The following is an 18759-nucleotide window of genomic DNA, read 5'->3' on the forward strand; positions in this document are numbered from 1 at the left end:
TTTAATTACTACTATATATTTTAGTGGTTAATGGTTATATACTTATATATTTAAATAAATTATATATATATATAGAGAGAGAGAATCAATAAGGTAGAAGAGGGGTTGGGGTTGGGTGGTTTGTTTGGCGTGCAAAAGGTCTCTGCGGCTCGGACGGTTGTATATGGCCCATGCGTCTTTAGCCAGATTTGCCTGCCTCTCTCTCTCTCTCTCTCTCTCTCTCTCTCTCTACAAATTTTTTTTTTTTTTTTTTTTGGGGCACTATACAAATTTTATAAATAGAGCACTTTCCATAATTTAAAAGACAATGCTGCCCTACTTGCGTCAACAAAGAGAGGACCTATTGAAGATGCCCACTCAAGCTAAGTTATGCAAAATTGGAGGTTAAGTCACATAATTTTTATCTCTCACTTTTTTTTAGTTTTTTATTTTTTTTCCTAGTTAGTACTAACTCACACACACACCTTTAGTGAACTCAAACCCTTGACCTCTTTCTAAAAAATAAGAACTTGATATTGTTAGATTATTGGCCTGTTGGTGATCCAACGCTTTTCAAACTAATATTAATCATCAAAAGTTATATTCCCTCTTTCCCAATTTAAGTGTAGCTCTTATAGATAGTAGTAATTTTTAAAAGGACATATGGGACATACATTGTCTCCCTGAAGAGTTAGTAACTTAGTCCTTTTAAGTTTTAAATATTGAAGTTTGAAATTTTAAACTCAAAGGACATATATAGAAGGATGTGAAATATATTTTTTGAAAAAAGAAAGTGAACTATTATTTTGAGACATACAAAAAATAAGAATATGACACTTATTTTGGGACAGAAAAAAAAAAAAGGGTCAAGAATTTAAGTCTATAATCACAATTGAACGTTTGAATTTCTTAATATGATTAATAAATAAAAATAACACTTTTGAAAAAAATATTGATCTTTTACTTGATTTTGGGGATTCAAACTCTTGAATAGCCATGCTTTCATGAGTTCTCATTTCTTATCTTAGAAAATAAACAAGAGACTAAGAATACATTCGACCTAATTACATGGTCGTTGGTTCTTTTCCTTCTCACAAAGTCAGTGTTTCTGATGAAAAAAATTTCTATGACCATGTCAAATGATTGATGTAACCCCTTTACCCATTATTTAGGCAACATGAAATTTTCAAAATTTGAAGCGTTTTAGTTGCAACCGTATTTCTTTGAATGACTTAAATGCCCTTAGTCATAGAATTTATATTAGTAAAAAAATAAAAAAATAAATAAAAAATAATCATTTTGAGTGATAAGGACACTTCTTCTAATCAATGAATGTTGTTCGTTTTTTAAAAAAAATCACCTCGTAAAATTTTCAATACTTAATTTTTAATTTTACTGACATATATTGATTAATGAGTTTTACATTATAAAAAATATATTTACCTTACATATGTGAATTTTGAGAGCGGCACTCTATCACACCAAACACATTAAATCAAGGGGGGTTTCAAATTCATATATGAACCTTTCTTTGAAAGTCATGTAGCAAATTGAACCCATAATCACTCCATGCATTGCGCATTTTTGTACAAAATATAGAAATGGTTGATGACAAGGACGAAATCGTACTCAATGTTTTAATTTCATTTTTGTACATTTTTTCCAATAATTATTGTTCCTTTCATTTTATTTTATTTTCTATTTTTTGTCCTATTAGAGTGAATTAATCCATAATTCCATGATGATGATTGATTAAGAAAGAATAATGAAGTGTGAACAATGTAAAAAAAATGTCCTATATTAATCTCCATCTTGACAATTATGTGTGCTTTGTTTCAACACAAACGTCCATTTAGCAAGCTTTTTCATTCGTAAAACATGCCATCTTAATTCAAATTGCCTTTTTCAATCATGCTTTGGACCATACCTATAAAATGAAATTAACTAGAAATTTACAATAAAGTAATGGGGTCAAGATTTAAAACTACCCTCCACGGCTCCAATATTGAACTAGTCAAACCCTCTTTTCAAGTAAACTTCACATTATAATACATAAAGTTATTAGGTTGATGTCTTGATGACATAGCTAGTGGAATTTCGTTCACACAACATTTTCCTCAAATCAATCAAAGAAAAAAACTTATGGCAAGCCTTTATCCCTCCCTTTATCAAATGAAGTGTTGAAAAGGCGTGTATGTGTGAGTGCATAGGTGCCTCCCGTGACATCCAACGATCAGGAAGGGACCTGAAAAATTATGTGAGGAGGTTGGCCTATGACAAGAAGAAGATAAAAATTTGTTGTAAGAGCAATATTAGGATTTTTATGTAATTTAGGGTTTTGCCCCTAAGAACTCCCAAATAGGCTTGTGGCTGACTACATGTCCGACTCCCAACTCATTGCATGGAGTGGTTGTTATCAATTCGAATCCTCTCAAGTGATGATTTTTCGTTCTTTCTTGCAGCCGGTGACTTTCTTCGCTGAATTCGTTACTAACCGTGGTGAAATTCACCAACTGCAAAAATCGTGACGGAGAGAATTTTGATTCATTCGGCTCAACTAATCAGTGTAGGTCATGGGTGTACATAGAAGAGTAGAAAATAAAATGAAGTAAAATCAGGAAAAGTTGAGCTGGAATTGATAATCTACTGCAAAACCAAGAAGGATAGTTACTTGCTTTAAATTAGTGGAGGTGACAAAGAAAGAGAGAAGCCACCAAAAAAGAGAAAAAAAAGGAGTAGGAAATGTGAAAGAGAGTGCTTGGAATGGCATCACGCATTCTGTCTTTTGCTTAGGACCCACGAGGGTCGGCTCTTACCTCCTATTAATCATCTCTCTCTTCTCTTCTTTGTAGTTCTTCCTAATTCAATTGTGCACGGCAACATGTCTCTCTTTCTCTCTCTATATATATTTATATATACGTACATATATGTCAAAAAACGTACCTATTCTCCCATCCAACTCCCTAACTCATTGTTTTCTTCTCCCTCTCAAAAGTCAAAACAGCCTTCCTTTTCACTCGTTTCTTTCATTGTTTTGGTTTTTGTTATGCTTAATTTTATTATAATGTTTGTGGTTAGATGGCTAATATTAAGAGAATCAACATGTCCGGTTTTACTTGGTTTCTACATGCATGAATGACCTTCTCTCAACTACTTTGTATTATTATATGCAAAAACTTCCGGTACCAAAATCTTAAAAGTTGTAGTCTTCTTTTTACACTTGGACGTATTGAATCCGATTCTCATAAGAATAAAAAATACATGACTTAAAAGATGTTTATAATTTACGGGTATTTACGCATATCCAGAGTTAATAATTGGGTTGATTCTAGCTTTGTTAAAAAAATAAAATAAAATAAAAAATAAAATAAAATAAAAAATAAAAAAAATAAAAAAAAACCAACCCTTAAAAGTGGTTTGCTAATACTAAAATGAATTAGTTGAGTTGGATACATGAATTGTCATATCAACTGTGACCCTTTTTTCAACGGTCTGATACTGTTATATATCTCTATGAACCGGCCAATTTACACTGATATTCTTCCGAATTTGTTACACTGCGACCGCATCTAATATCGCAATCAATACCACGATTGGCCAATTCATAACAATTGGGTTGATTCTAGCTTCGTTAATAAAAAAGAAAAAAACTTTAAAAGTGGTTTGCTAATACCAAAATGAATTAATTGAATTGTATACGTGGTTCCTCGTATCGGCTGGTTCGTGATCATTTTTCAACGGTCCGATACCGTTACACATCTTTATGAACCGATCAATTTACACCGATATTCTACCGAATCTGTTACAACGATCAATACCGCGACTATAAACCCATGGTTAGATATTAAAATTGTTGATTTTTTGTACACAATGTCACAAAAATATTGACCTATATAGGTAAAAATCTGAATTACTCCAAATAACCCAAATGATGATATGACCTAAAACTTCATATATACACATGATGCATGTGCATATGTCTATTCATGTGATTATGAGAGGTGTTTTGATTTTTTCCATGCTTGATCAATATTTGAAGTAATGGGACAATATTGTTTCTTGAAGCACTTCAGAAACAGAAAGATTCATTTCATTATTAATGGACCATCGAATCTGTAAAAGATTGATGCAAACAATGATGTACATATGGAGTTCATGCACAACTGGCCAAGTCAACTTTTTGTGTCTAACAAGTTTTAGAACATTGAAGTACTATAATTACCCAAAAAAATAAAAATAAAAAACATTGTGCCCTTGGAATACTCTTTAGCCTTTGTCTCCTAGAAGCTAGTAAAGTTGTGCTTAGGGCTTTGGGTAGGCATGGAGCTAATTAAGATATGAAATTTGGTTAACTTATGTCAAAAAAAAAAAATCAAAATTCAATAATATTAAGTTATATTTTTGTTTGATTGAAGAATTTGTGATTGTCGATCGTGATGATTAAATATATATACAATATTACCTTCGTTTGAAAATTAAAGTCATTTTCGATTTCAAACTCACCTACAGGTGAACTGGATCAACTATATAGTTAATGCTATATTTGGTATAAAGGAATGAAAAGGTGTGGAGAAAAAATAAGAATGAAGTAATCATTTATTCGGTAGAGTTGATACAACTAGAGAAACGAGAATAGGAAGGATAACCCATCCTTCCTCCTTTACACACTTTTATCTGTCCAAAAATATACTAAAGAAAGGAAGAAAGACAAGTTAACTGTTATAGAAGTTTTAAATTAAATATTATCATAAATTATATAAGTTTTAAATTACAATATTATCTTTTATAAATTACAATATTATAATATTATTGAATATAACGGTAAAAATAATTAAAACTTTTTCTTTTCTCTCCTTACTAACATAGTAAATTATGAGCTTATTCTCTTCTATCTGACCCAACAAAAAGAAGAAAATATAAAATCTCTTTCACAAAGATGTCTCATATATCCATCTGTTCTTTTCTCCCTTCCATTTAAATTATTCTCTCTCCTATCGAACAGAGTATACGTCAACGTCCAGCCTCTGATTTGAAAATTTGTAAGCGAAAAAAAAATTAACCAGCCAAAGAGGGAATATAAGTTAGACAAGATCAAAATAGTTTTAATTTTACGGGATCAAACATATGAAGTAGAGTGCTCGAGATTTAAGATGAGAACTAGAGTGTTCGATTTTTGAGAAATAAAGTAATTTTAGGTTATCTTCGTTATCATCAAGCTGGCCTCAATCTAGTAAATTAGTTAAAGAGATGCTTTCTTATTTTCTTTTCACTAGCTTTTTATGGGATTGAACTGATACCTAAAACGAGCCATCCGTTCCAAGACATTTCATGAAATGAGGAGCATCTCAAACTTATCCTTTCTTTAATCCTAATCCAAACCGTCCCCCACCCATTTTCTTGACTCACACACTCCCAAAACTCCTTTTTCATTTTCTTGGATTTTCCTTCACTTTCCTTCTCATCAATTTTCTTTTCCTAGTAGTCAATTCTCTTGGACTTCGTTTTGTTTCACTAACATGGCACCATTATCGTTCCTTCTCTACCATCCTTCTAAAGTCTATCCACTACCTGTGCCTCCCCTCACACCAAAAACACTTTCAACAACCCTAATCACAAACAATAAGCACTTGAATTTTTGCCTTTTTATGGGTTATTTTTAACTAATTTTTATGGCTCACAATTTTCTGAATCCGTCTCTAATTTGGACCGTCTAAATGCCAGATCTAGCACAATTTTTTTATGCAGTTTCAACAAAATTCGTTTCGAGTTGCGAAGACTCATCTCCTATTAGAATCGGTCCAATAATCAATACTCACTGATTATGTTTTCTTTTCGGTTAGTTTTCAGTGTATATTTTATTTTTTAAAAAAGTTTTTCAAGAGGAAAAAACAAACTCAAATTATTTACAAATTATAGATAATTTTTTTCTTTTTTAAACTTTGTGAATTCAAAGGTTTATTTATTTTTTTTTTTTTGTCAACATAAGAATGTTCAATTAAAAGGTGCCAAAGTTCGAAGCCAAGTTCCTAAAAACAACGGAGAACAACCCAACAAAGTGAATTCAAAATTGTTCAATGTTTCTTTTCATAACTTAGGCTTTGTCATAATTAGATATTTTTTAATACAAATTGCCAACAATTCTTAATCGATTCATTTGAGTTGATTTTACATTTATTTTATCAATTTTGTTATTATATTAAAAAGACTACATAAAAACAAAACAAAAACAAAAACAAAAAACCATAGTGGCAAATTGTACAACTACCCTTTATCTTATCGCAATTATTATGATCACGGCAGAATATCTATATATATAATATATAATACAATCATATCGTCGCTCTCATGGCAATAAGTTGAGCTAACAAATGAGAGAGATAATGGAGTACGAATGTTGGGGCTACATTTGTTAAATGAACAGCTCTGCGAACAATAACCTAAAACACCCCGGCTATTTAGGCTTTTGCTTTATAGGTGTGCCATGTAGCAGTTGGATAATCACATCTATCCATTTTTTATTACTATTTATTTAATATTATTATTTTGAAAGATATGGAGGAGGTGTGTGTTGTGAATTGAGTGATCAAAATACATTATGATTACACTTTTCAATAAAAGATACGGATTAAAAAATTAATATTTAGTGGTAAATTTTAGATTTTAGAACTAGAATGGTGGGATTCTTTTGCCATTATCACCACTGATACTTTTTAAATAAATATTTATCATTAATTTCCACCACCTTTTCCATTTTCTCTTTATTTTATTTTATTTTATTTTTTGGTTTTTAAGAATCTTTTGAAGTTTCTATAAACAAGTTGTATATCTAACATTGAAATTAATGTGTTCAATAATATATAACGTAGATATTTCTATAACCACTAAGACGGTTTAATTTGTCGTAAAACCACTCAACAAAAATAAAATAAATAACCCTACAATAATAATAATAATAATAATAATTAAAATCACAAAAAAAGTACAAAATAAATATCATAATTTTGGATGAAAAACCAAAAAAGGTTAGAATCTTGGAGATTATGAGACTTAGAAATTAATAGAGTGAGAATCCAACCAAGGGTTCGAAATTTGAGTGTAGATTAATTTTTACACTCAAATTATGTGGTTTTGTGAATCTCACTCTCACCACCATAGATAGCAAATATTGTAATTAAATTAGTGCAGTCATTTGCGGCACATCACACTCTACACTTCACTTTAAGTTTTCTTACCTTTTTTTTTTTCCTGGTCACATTATTCATCATGTTCCCTTTGAAAATCTTTTTATGTAAACTATCTCGAAACAAATGAAAACTGTATTCAATTTTTTTTTTTTAATTATTATATATATATATATATTAGATTTTTCCTTTCAAATATTAAAGCAACGTGCAGATGTACAATATTATCTTAACAAGTCTAAAAAACTTCATCTTTTTCTTTGAAAACGAGAGGTCATATCATCTGAACTAATGTCCATTAAATATATATATATATATATAGATATATATATGACATGAAAAGAAAACTAGTGTAATATCAATGCTGAGGAGGAAGGTGGGTGGTGTAAATTATTAAGAGGCATAAATTCAAGCAAACAGGCACACATACAATATTATTTCAGACGGTCACAAACACTGAACTTTTTTGTTGGAGATGAAAGATGATACAATCTCGACTAATGTCCATTACATACAGGGGTGGAACTACATACAAGCCAGTGAGGGCAATTGGTCCCCTGAATTTATTTATTTTTATTTATAGACCCTTATAATTTATTCATTTTCAGTAATATACCCATAAAATATTACTTTTGGCCCCCAAAACTTATTTTTGCACTCCTTACCTTATATCCTGGCTTCGTCTTGATTACAGACACACACACACATATATATATATCTGAAGAGAATAGTATTAAAAGAGGAAAGTGGGTGGGGTTAATAATTAAGATCGAGCCATATATATATATATATGCAAGTACTTTGGCACCTATTCTGACCATGATAATGGCAGTCACAAGAGGCAGCTAACACAGAGAAGCAACATCAGAGTGTGGGTGATGGATGGTCTTGGTGGGGGTGGGTCTTTGTATTTTGCTGCAATCTCCAGGCTCACCCTTAAATTCTTTGTGGTCACACCTCTTCACCCATCCATTGGGCCCATCTATGCTTCTGCTTTTATAATTGTTAATCATCCTACAATGTGAATCTATATATAATTTTCTTTACCCAAAAGCCAGACCAACTAGCTCTGTGTTTATATATATATATATATATAGAGAGAGAGAGAGAGAGAGAAAGAGAGAGAGAGAGAGAGAGAGAAAAAGTTCTATACATACATGATCAATGGAAATGTGACCTTTTAATGTAACCCCCGCTCTAAGATGGACTAGGGTAAAGTGAGTATACCGAGGGTATTTAGGTCATTTAGCAAGTTATTTTGATGTCGAGTGCATCACACATTCACACTAGTCTACTTAAAGCTGTGAGTTTCTGGGGTGCTCTGTGATTCATTTTTAGATCTGAATAACATTGTGTTGTGAAACATATTTAATTGTAAAGGGTAATAGTTGAAGTGCCCATTTTTTTGGTATAACAACTAACACTTTATAAATAAATAAATATATATATATATAATAAAACATAATATAAATTTAACAATTATGTTTTCAAATAGTGCCAACCATGCCAATTCTAAATATAGGGTACAATATGGTTGTGAATTGTGATCTAATCCGTTCAATAACAGCCAAAAATAGTACATGGTATTAATTGAAAGACTTGTCACAAATAAATGAGAAGCCACTGTGGTTAATAAAAAAACCAAAAGCATTGAAAATCAGTGGTCCCTAATCAAAACAAATTATGGCACAAGTATCACAGTAGTAATAAATTGATCATAATGTAACACCCATCACATGATCGGCACATAAAAATATCTAGTTATGAACTTTGCATATATATATATAATAAATGTCACCAATTTCTAAATACTAAATACACTGATACACATTGGTGACTGAACTACACATGCAATGGAGGCCCTCCCTCTGTTGTGTGTTAAGTGGGTCAGTTCTGTTTGTTTTGGGGTGCATTCTGAGGCCAAATTGAGGGAAGGTCTGACCTGTACTAGTCCCCAGAATGATTGTGATTGGCCCTTTTGAGCTACAAATTTAGTACTGCGAATTAAAACATCAAAATATCACCTACCTTCTTTTTCTTTTCATTTTTGGCAGTAACGCCATTAAGAATCCAAGTGCAACATCATTTTGGGGGTTAATTTTGTTTTGAAATATGATACGTTTGACTGATGTGTCATTTATTTATTAATACTTTGAAAATTATATCCTTATCTATCATTAATTAAGAGTTTTTATTGAATATAAATGATTGGATTGCGAAAAAAATCGAACGGCAAGTGTAGCAATACTTTTTATTTTTTTTTTATTTTATTGAAATGGATGGTATATGGCTAATATCTGTCAATTAAAAAAAAATTAAAATTGTATGTAGTTTTGTTAAAATTAAGTAAAACACAAAAGTGAAAAATTTTACTTAGTTCAATTTTATGAAAATAACTCTCAAAACTCAAAAAATAAAACTATAAAAGACACTTTGTTTAAAACAAATCTTTTTTTCACTTAAGTATTCAAAAAACAATTTTCAGAATTAATCAAATAAATTTTTGCAAGGAGACCCAAGTCTCCATTGCTTTTAACCCTTTCCATGTTAGGCTTGGAAGGTCTCTTTATACTCTTTGAATCATACATATAAGGGTGGCTAGTGAAAAATACCTTTATGGTATGCATATAGCGTGTATCCCTATACATTTTAAAAAGTCTCTAACATTTAATTTTGTAGCAAATAAAGATCTGAATGCTAAAAAGACTAAAATGTCTCTCCATAATGGAATTAAAAAATAGGTAAAAATTTAATTAAATGTTAAATAACTAAACTGTCCATATGTTCTTTTCTCTTTTTGGGTTTCTTCTTCATCATCACTGTCACAGATCTAAACTACCAACAATGGAACAACGGCGATGACTTGATATGTTCAGCGACGATGTTCTTACCAGCGAGCATAGTGATTTATCAACGTCGGTTCAGTGTGTGTGTGTGTGTGTGTGTATAACAGCATTAATGGAAGAGATAAGAGTGTTTTTGAAATTTTATATCATAGTGAGTTCAAGCCCTTTTTTTTTTCTCATTTTGCAAACTTAACGGACTTATATACATAACATAAGCTATTCTTTACTCATTTTTTCAAATTTAACGAATCTACATACACAACATAAAGAATAGAAGTATTATTTGCAAATATAAATATTAGTAGTGTTTTTCTCACTTAAACTTATATTTAAATACATATATTAGTTATGTGTATTTCAATCTCATATATAATATTGATAGAGACTACAAAGATCTTAATTAATTTTTGGTACAAATGAATTAATTTACTCTTAACAGAACACCGGCAATTATCATGAACTATTTCAGATTGATCGTCGGTCCACAGGCTCACAGCATGTCCTTTTCCTCAAATTAATTAGTATATGCTAATATGTAATTGAAATAAATAATTGTAATGCTCTTCCACATTAGATACATACATATATGTATACATATTCATACTTGTGAAAAAAGAATTGCAGAGACACCTATAAACAAAGGTTTTTGGTCTTTAGCTAACATAATCGATGAGGTGATGAGCTATAATGACTCTGATAGCCAACCATACATGAGCTCATGCCTGTAACAACCTTTATGTTCTGACCACCGGAGAGTGCCTGCACTAGGCACCACCCTTTTAAAAGAGAGCCTTGTTCACATTTAATAATAATTTTTCATTCATTAATTATTATATATATATACACACACACACATACATACACATGGACGAGAGAGCTAAACTTGGCGTAACGGTAAGATTGCTCTATTCCAATCTAAAGGTCATCTCCAAACCCATAATGACAGTAGTGTTGTGCAAAATACGATCCTTGTTAATGTAATTAACATGAAATTATTATAATGTTCCTGATAAAACACCTAATAAAATTAAAATAAATGTCAAATTAGTAATTTACATGCAAATTTAAGAAAACTCTTATATGATTTATTTTTTAAAAATATCAATGGACATTAGGCTAGATGATATACTCTTTCCTCCTTAAAAAAAAAAAAAAAAAAAAAAAAAAAAAAAAAAAAAAGAGGCGGATGAGTGTTTAATCACTACTAGGGACCATTTTATAGATTTACGAGTATTTGTATGTACTTTTTTTGAATTTTCAATATATATAAGATGCCCTGATAGTCAAGTGGGTTAGTGTATTCGATAAACTTTGAAGTGTCAGATTTTGACTCTATGCATCTATTAATTTAACTTTTATCATTAGTTCTTGCCTTGTAAATATATATATATATATATATATATATATATATATAAGTTGATTTTGGAAGGATGAATGAGTTTTTTTGGCTCAAAATTAAAATAGTTTTGTAGGGAGTCCATCGAGACATACTAGTATCATGTAAGCGTCAGACATACACATGCAAACAAAGAGCGCAGAGAGAACCTCTTTTCACAAGTGATGTTTCTCGTAGCTTTCATCGTTTAGAATCCAACAAAAGCTTTTAGATACAAACAATAATCACTAACAAACTTGGTAAAAAGAAAATCTAAGGCATATCACCTTTTTCCATTGGAAGGCATACATGTGATGAGAAAGTAGATAAAAAAGAAGAGAAAACAACAAACAACTCTCTCTCTGACTCTCTCTCTCTCTCTCACACACACACACACACAATTAACTTTCTTGAGTTGTTGGGGTGGATGCATGAGACCGACCATATCCTCATTTCCTTCACTTTTGTTTTTATCTTGATTGATTCTTGTTTAAATGAGGTGCTTTTTTATATGCATGTCTTTTTTCCTTGTGAGTTTAATTTTGGCTAGATTATAAGAAGGGAATATATATTATATTAAGGATAATGCTTATATAATTAGATCACTACTCCATATGGGCTAGGATTGTGATCATGTTTGGTTCAAGTCATTTTCTAGGAAAACCAATCTTGTTTTTTGTCTTGTTTTCAAGTTAGATGTGATGAGATTAATTATAATTAAACATATATATATATATATATATATATATCCCCCCCACCTCGAATACCTAAAAATAGAGAAAACTCATGTGTCATGTGGAACCTCCCTTTATGTTCAAAACCCTAATATTTTCATTATTTCTTCTTCCACTCCATGTGTCATTCAAGTGAAAAGAAGATTGACCCAGTCACCATATAATTGTTTGAGAAAAGGATTTGAAATTAAGCTTTATATATATATATATATATATAGTGCTCATCATCATCATCAACCATTTCTTTTTCATGGTGATCGATCACCAATGTATATATATTGACTAATCGATCATGGTCAACAAAAATTATAGGAATGGGCCGGCGGGCAAGACTCAAAATTTTATTGAAAGTGTCAGCAGGAAAGAGAAGTCTAATCCTACCCATAAAAAAAGTTTGAAGGTCACAGGTCAGAGAAATTTTCTTTTAGATAATTAATCTGCATGTGAAGATGAAAAAGGTGAGCTAGTGCTAAAGACCAACCAAAAGATCTAGAGAGAGAGAGAGAGAGAGAGAGACTTATCTATGTAAATTATATACAGAAGGAGATTCTAGCCAGCTAGCTAACAAGGGTATTAATAGATGTAGTTTTCATGGAAAAGAAAGATGCCTCTACTTCTCTCTAATTACACTCTTAAGAGTGCAGAACCTTCAAGTAAAAGAAAGAATATATGATTAAGATAGCAAACCTTATTCTCAATATATGGATTGAAGATGTTTGAGAGAGAGAAGGGGAATCAAATACGAACACCTTTTTTTTTTTTACATGACATGGTAGATTAAATTTTAGGGTAATTTACCTCTCCTCTAATTAGGATTTATGACACTTATCCCTTGTATATTTTGGATATCAGAGTTACCGTTCCTTTCTAATTATATGTGTGTAATTATTTAACTTTTACGGTTATTTTCATTAACAATTAGAGATGGTCACGCTTACGGTTATTTTCATTAACAATTAGAGATGGTTATGCTGATGTGACAAGTTTTTTTAACTTTATATGACAAATAAACCCTTCAAATTGATGTGAAGACACTTTTGCTCAATACTTTTGTGCAAAAAAACAATTTTACCCCAATTCACTGCATTTTCGGCAATATAATTTTCTTTAGTTAAGGGCATATTTGTCTTTTTGCACAATAGTATTGGACAAAGGTGTTTTCACAATAATTTGAAGGACTTATTGGTTATAAAGTTAAAAAAACTTGCCATATCAACGTTGACGAACTCTGGCCGCATTGAAACCGACGGCATAGTTGATTTATTACATGTGTAACTAGAAGAAAAGTAATAGTAATTATCCAAAATATGGGGAAGTAATTGTAATAAACAGTAACTAAAGGGGAGATAAGTGTAATTTACCCACATTTTTTGACTTTTTATCTTCTTCTTTGTTTTTTTTTTCTTTTTTTTTTTTGGGAAAAAATGACTTTTTATCTTACACTAGAGAGTAGTAAAACTCAAAATAGATGATTCATTGAGGCATGAATTAACTAAGGCAAAATGCAGAAAAAAAACCGCTCAACTATCTAAAATTTACAATTAAATCCCCAGTTGAAGTAATTTAACTCCTTAAACTATTAAAAAGTTATCTAATGGCCATATACAATGACATTTATACCCTTGTAAGATTAAAAATATTTATGTATAAGAGTCAACCTCTAATTCGAAAATTCCTTGCAGAATTTACAGACGTTCGACCTTGAAATTAATAATATGATTTTATACCTGTTAAAATGGGTCCAGAAATGCTCCAAAGGTATTTTGATCAACATAAAAGGATAAATTAATGCTTTATCAAAACAAAAAAAATCGGTTTTCCGTTCTTGTTTTTAGCGTTTATTAATGGTGGGTGGTGATTTGCAAGGTTTCAGTAAAGATGAAGGGGATTTTCTGCTTAAACAATAGTTCAAGGGGATTTTCTAAATAAACATGATAGTTGAGAGAAGTTTTCCATATTTTGCCTTAAAATTAAAGTGTCCATGTAAATCTAATATATATATATATATATATATATATATATATATATATATATTTCTTATTGCCTCATTCTTTTTGGGCCTTGGAAGATTGGTGCAGATGAGGTGATTTAAGGCATGGGTGGGTTTGGTCAATTCAGCACCTTCTTCAACATTCACATATCTCCTCAACCAACATTATTATTGAGGAGATAAATGGGCTACCAATTGAAGTCTTCCCATAGTATAACCCACCCCACCCCACCCTACCCCACCCCACACCCTAAAATCAAGCAAATGGGTGTTGTTGATTGTAATGTTTCCTTTCCTTTGCCTCCACGTTCCCTTTGTTGCCTCCTTCAGTCTTCCATCTTGACCCTCTCTTTCATCGTGCCTATAATTCAATTCATGCTCTTCTCATCTCACACTTAATTCCTTGGCACATTTCCCCTTTTCAAATTCAAACCCGCCCCACGTGGAACCTTCTCAATCACCAATTTTTTAGACTTGTAACTGTTCAAGTAAACTTTTCAGTATTTATAATCATCCGCAAGCCACACTTATTTGTTAAGTCCGATTTTACTGCTTCACAGAGAGTCGAATGCAAAAACTCTCTATGAATATTCATAGGTTGAACTCATTGTTCATTTCAAACCGTATTAACTATAGGTTGATTAAATGAATGCGTTGCCAACTTGCCATGTTTGAACTTCCTTAGGATTTCAAAAGCAATTTCCATTTTTCATGATGCACGTATACTACAAAAAAAATTTAATACCTCTACCAGACTTTAGCTTATCATATATCAAATCAAACTTGACAGGACCATTAATTCTTTCAATCTATAAAATTTATATGGTGTGATAAGGTCAATTGAATTTACAATAAAATTCTGTAAATACCCATTATTGCTCTAAATAAATCAATAACACATTATAGCATTTCTGAACGAATTAGAAAAGTAAACACATGCCATACGAATTACATAGTTCAACGTAAAATTTACATCATTAGCAAAAGATTTTACTATATAAAAAACATGAGATTTCAAATTTTCTCTGCTGTTTACCTAATAAAATATATTTTTTCATATGCAGACAAACCAAGTTCGTCAAGCAGATCCACAACTTGAACTTTGAACTCCATGCAAAAGTTGTTCACGTGTATATCTCTACCAGTACTATGTACCGTTTGTTTCTATTATAATTAAAATAAATATATCATTCAGTACCCATTTTAGAATGTTTGATATGAAGATAATGGACTACTACATCAACCAAAATTATTATTATTATCTATATGCCCAATAGTTTAAACCCATGCACTACTTTGATCAGTAGGTTAACCTTTTACAAAAATCTTAATTAGATTATAGAATCTAATGTTTGGATTATCCCTCAAAAATCTCTAATAAAAACGTAACACGTAGTGCACAAGTTTTTACCTGCTTTTCTTGACCTAATCACACAAGATTAATCTTATTTTCGCCTTGTCGGTGAAGCATTAATCAGATAGTGTTTTTTGAAATATTAATTATAAAACACTCTTAATTAGAACATTTTAATGAAGCTGTTGAGAGTTTTTAGCCCCACCATGGGTGATGGGACCATGTGATGTACTAATACTGAATATTATTGTCCTCAGGTTGCTTAACTAACCCAAAATTTTCATTTCTTTGGCATTATTATATAATAGAACCAGATTTAGAAGTTTGCTTAATTAGCCATCAAGACTAAACAAGTTGAGTTTGGTTCCACAGTTGGTCATATGAAGTCTAACTCACTGTGTGGCACAATTATATAGATATTAGGGCAAATTGCATAAAACTCCCTCTACTTTCCATTTTTGGCACGAAACCCCCCTTGCAAAAGAATTTTTTTGATATAAAACCCCCTTAACTTTCCAATTTGTTGTAAATATAAATTTAAGAAACTAGTGCCCCTCATTCAACAAAGAGTTGTTATAAATTTTCCAAAAAAAAATTCAATGAGGGGCACCATTAAAAATATCTTGGAACAATTTTCATTTTTTTCTTAAATTTCTATTTTAAAAAAATTAAAAGCAAAAGAAAACCTAAAATGAAAATCATTTTAAAGAAAATCTAACTTTTCTTAAATATATATTTAAGGGCATGTTTGTCCTTATAACATCATTTATGGTATGTAATTTTCAAAATCTTCTTAGAGTTCTATTTTTTAAAAAATTAATAAAAAGGAAAAAATAACCTAAAATGAAAATATTTTTAATTTTTTTTTATTAAGAGGCATTTCTGTCATTATAAAATCACTTTGCAATAGATTGAATGGTTTGGGGAGTTTTATGTTATTTATTTATTTATTTTTGGGGGTTTCGTGTCAAAAGTAGAGGGGGGTTTTATGCAATTTACATACAAGTCTCCTTCAATTCCTTTTTCCTTTATATAAGATTTACAGTTCATGGTATTTACTTCATAATAATCATGGAGTATAGACACCAAGCTAAGACATTAGGATTGTTACAACTCAAGTATGCCAAAATTACACTAATAAAATTAGGAAAATGATTCCAAATAGTTGTAGTGAATTGTTAGACTTACTTCTTTAATTGGTCAATTATGTAATAAATAAGGAAGTGGAGTCCTCCATTTAATTGTATTTAGTATAAATAACCAATTAAAAATTATTCGATTAGGCAATTCACTATAAGTGTTCGGTATGAGTATCACTATATTAAATTTAAAAAAATAATAAACTTTGGGTTTCTTCAAAAAAATCTCAATTGATCATTTGACTTGAGGTACTTACAAGCAAAACCCTAAATCAATGGCTTAATCAAGGAAGGAATCAACCAACTAACCAATTTCAGCAGCTCATACAATAACTTGTAAATTACATGGTGACAAGTATATCAAAGAAAAATTCAATAAATTTGTTGACCAACTGACATATATATCATCACAATTTTTCATTGTAGTTTGAAAAAAAAAAGAGATATGTTCTTCATTGATTTCTCTCATTGAGAGCTTAAATGAGGTGTGAACTAAACCAACCATGCTGCTCATTTGGATCTTGAAATTGAATTGGTGTGTGAAAACATGTGATCACATAGTACTTGACTAACAACCATGACCACCCTTTGAAAACTTGATGATAGCAATATATATATATATATATATATATATATATATATATATATATATATTGATCCATTAACCACTGCCATTGGAATGGCATCTATTCACCTATCTTGATTAGTGTAAAATCACTGAGAATCCATGATTCCTTCACTGCACATACACATGGAAGGACTTTTTCAAAAAGCCAAAAATTATTAGTTACCAATCTGTACAAAAGATTATGCTTGCTTCTTAAGCATAGTTTTATTAATTAATAGCTAGTCATATCACACACGCACACACATATATATTGATCCATTAAGTGGGCTTGGATATATATCACTATTGCCATGTGATTATATTGTTTATTAGTGTTAATCTAGTCTTTATCACCAACATAATAATGGTTAGTGTTTGTGTGGTTTTGCTTAAACTAATCAATATTGATCTCAAATCTCAATCAAGAAAGGCTGCAGATTATGGAAAGCATGTGAAAAATCAAGAGTCCTAGAAATTGGTCAATTCATGCATTTGAATTTGCTTCCTCTTTAGTAGAGCAAGAATTGTTTTCTTGGAGTTAATATTATCATGGAGGATTTTAAATAATTGAAGAAACTCTGAGTCTTGAAGATTGCAGAGGTATCTTGTCCCAAAAGCTAAAGTTCATCTTTTCAGTCATTCTTTTTTTTTTTTCTTTTTTTCTTTTTTTGGGATAAACCAAGAGAAAGATTCCCAATTTTCCAGGTTATTTCATGGTAGAAGTAAATTGAAATTGGGATTTACTTTCAACTACAACATCTTCCACAATAATTATCTTCACTCTATTCCATTATTTTACATAGTTTATGGATTAACCCTGAGAGAATAGCCTAATGGCCAGCAACCTCACATCCCCAATTTTTTGAATTCCCGCTTGTGGGATTGAGAGACTGCATGTACTCGGTCATGAATTATGGGGGTTTTCTAAGAAATCTTCCGACACCACCATTGTCTACGACACACACACACATATATAGTTTTTTTTTTTTTTTTTGAAAAAAAAAATTAGTTGGTCAATATGTTAGTTTATAATGAATATAACTCAGCTACAAAAAAATCATGACTAGGTTCAAGAGGTTGAGGGCACTGGCTATGATAATGATTTTGATAGTGATAAAAAAGTCACCCTGAAAAGTTGATGTTGAAATAAGATATGTAAGACCAAAAATCTGAGATGTGTACAGCCATAGAAATTGAAAGCATTGACAGCCTTGTCTCAAGGAAAATGATCTAGAAAGATAGATATTCACCAAGAATGTGGTGTCTGAGTTGAGAGAGAGAGAGAGAAAGAGATATATATATATATATATATATATATATATATATATAGAAATTGAAAGCATTGACAGCCTTGTCTCAAGGAAAATGGTCTAGAAAGATAGATATTCACCAAGAAATGTGGTGTCTGAGTTGAGATATATATATATATATACATATATATGTATGTATAGGAGAATAAAGCACATAGAGCACTACCCCCATTAATAAAGCCACAAAGTTAAATGGATTTTTAAAAGAAACTCTGGGGGAATATGGTTTTGAAAGATGTAATTT

This window comes from Cornus florida, unplaced genomic scaffold (genome assembly GCF_030987335.1).
Source record: "Cornus florida cultivar Cherokee Brave unplaced genomic scaffold, ASM3098733v1 CherokeeBrave_3.0.0_Hap2_Chr04, whole genome shotgun sequence".
Lineage (NCBI taxonomy): Eukaryota > Viridiplantae > Streptophyta > Magnoliopsida > Cornales > Cornaceae > Cornus > Cornus florida.